Here is a 2648-nt window from a genome sequence, read left to right as displayed (position 1 = left end):
GGTCCAAATGGGCGTGGAGGAGCCAGGAGAGGTGGAGGGGGATTTGGGGGGCAGCCAGAGCTAGAGGGATAGTGGTTTAACCAAAAAAGGTTGTAGGCTATTTTAGCAACTGCCTGGGTCATGTTGCTAGCTGTTGTCCAATGTCCAATGTCCGATGTCCGATGTCCGATGTCCAATGTCCGAAGTCCAATGTCCGCTGTCCGTTGTCTGTTGTCTGTTGGCAGCTGTAGTGGTTGTTAGTTTTTCCAGTTTTATTTCATGTATTTTTCGCTGTTATCTAAACACTTCAAAATACGCGTAAGTAATAATGATGGCCATGTCCGTGTCTATTGAGGCTTTTTGCCATTAGCCAGCATAAAGCAAAAGCAGCTCGTAGGCATTTTGCTAATTGAGCAACGACAAGTTCGTCCATGCTCTCTGTCAGTCTTTTGGTCAGCTTGAGAAATTGTGTTCATATTTCCGGTGTTTCGACCATTTGCAGAACTAGCCAACCAGTCAGCCAGCCAACTTTTACTTTTCCCCAAGGCAAACACAAAAGCAAAAAAAAAAAACAACTCGCAGCCAAGCGCCAATATTTAGTTTGTTTCGCAGCCATTAAAGGGCCTCAAACACTATTGCGCTATAGGCCCCAAGTCTACGGTATATATACATATTTCATTTATATGCATATATATATACTTCAAACTGTGCTTGTTGCCAACCAAACTAAAACACGCACAAAAAATGATATCCAATAAAAAATATTATTGCTAGTATAATTTGCAACTGTATTAAAATGAACTTTAACAACATTAAACTTATTTACAAACATCATTTCTATCTCAGACATTAAATATGTTTTATATGTTGTTAAATTAACTTTTTTCTGCAGCTTCAACAGCGGCAAAATGGCTTGATACGAACGGATGGGCGGATGGGCAGCAGGACGGATATTGCACAAAGCCAATATACTCCCTTGCATTATATTACTCGACTAATTCACTTTGAGTGGAGAGAACTTAGCTAGGAAAAGCCCAAATTCAAATTTATGAGGCTACTCTTATAAATCAATATAAGTAAGAGAATGCATATATTTGAATTTTAAAAAACTTTGACAAAGATATGTGTACAATAAAGAAATGCGGTTGTGCTGAATGTGAAAGGTTGGGATGGAAGTTGGATTTAATTTTTTAAAGTGAAATTCTCTTAATTTATCCATTGAAAAATGGCTTCTGGCTTTTATTATTGGTTGAACGATAATAATACAAAATATGGCTGTATATACTTACGATATTTGCATATGCTTATAAATACATATGCATATAAATAAAATATTTCACCCTCAAATTAAAGGTAAACAAACATGCGGAACAGAACAAACAAAGGCAGAGGGGGAATAAAAGGTAAAAGAAATCAAACTCGTAGTTGTTATCGGTTTTGGCAGCCAATAGGGGCGTAATAGGGTGTTTGGGGGACCGGTAAATAAACGAATGATTTCTCACTTGATTAAGCAGATAGTGGGGTGAAGTATACACTATTAGGTATTAGGCAGCATTATGCGTTATCTCAATCAAACCATTACAACGCGTCCCAATCTGTCAATCAGGCAATAGCACAGTACTTGTCAGTGGATAACGGATGTAAATAATACCGCGTAATGTGTTAATGAACTGAGTCGTCTTTTGGAAATAATTTTATAATTCCATCCTTACATTCTTGAAAATTAAAAAAAAAGGAATCGACCGACCAAAGAGAACAAGGTTCTACCGAGATTTGAACTCGGATCGCTGGATTCAAAGTCCAGAGTGCTAACCATTACACCATAGAACCAGTTGAATGCAGAACGTCCAAAACTCACCCAAGCACAAAGCGACGTAACAACGGCATCAGCGCTCAGCTATAAATAGAATTCCGTTGGTGGCCTCAGTTGTTGATGACGCCGACGACAACGTCGGCAGAAGCAGCGACAGCAGCAGCAGCAGAATCGTTGCAGGGCGCATTGCAAAGCCATAGACAGAGAGGCAGAAGCATAGGCACTGACAGAAGCAGAGGTCGAGGCAGTGGAATAAGCAGGGACGAACGCAACGACAGGGAAAGAGACAGAGACAGAGGAAGAGGTCGCAGCACTGTTGTTGTTCCTGTTTGATTTTATTTGAGTTGCTTTTATACGTTTCGCATGCGATAAAGGAACGGAAATACGCATATATGTATGTATGTGTGTATGTATTATTTTGGATCATCGAATACACGAAATTAAGCGGCGAATAATTTAAACTGGCTTGCAAAAAGCAAAAGCCCAAATTCACACCAATTTCAGACTCAATCAGACAAGAGTCAAATAAAATAAATATACATATGTATGTATATAATAATGTAATCAGCTCGACAAGCTTATTCAATAAAAATATTTTTACTTTGCCATTGAAGGCAAAAAGTGCACATATAAATTTATTAAATGTACATTGTTTAAGAGCTTTTACAAAAATTTAGGGCTAATATAATATCATATAGAGATGAGCGTGGATATGTTATTCATACTTAAACACTGCATCATTCATCACCCAGTCATCATGCAGTCTGATTAAAATGTCAGTGGGTAACGGAACCGGTTGACTCTTTCAACGGCTGATCCATGCTGATGGGCAACCTGTTGCTTGTAGCTGTTGGCC

At 38.7% G+C, this 2648-nt stretch overlaps 1 non-coding gene across 1 annotated transcript; it reads right to left on the bottom strand.

Annotated features, from left to right (window-relative positions):
- Positions 1-1737: 1737 nt before the first annotated feature.
- On the bottom strand, positions 1738-1809 carry Trnaq-uug. The gene has a single exon. It is a non-coding gene; the product is annotated as a tRNA-Gln (tRNA).
- Between the last annotated feature and the right edge of the window lie 839 nt (positions 1810-2648).

This window comes from Drosophila hydei, unplaced genomic scaffold (genome assembly GCF_003285905.1).
Source record: "Drosophila hydei strain 15085-1641.00,03,60 unplaced genomic scaffold, DhydRS2 tig00008148-arrow-arrow-pilon, whole genome shotgun sequence".
NCBI classification, from domain to species: Eukaryota; Metazoa; Arthropoda; class Insecta; order Diptera; family Drosophilidae; genus Drosophila; species Drosophila hydei.
Note: the sequence above shows the minus strand (reverse complement) of the source record. Positions and strands in the feature narration are given on the sequence as shown.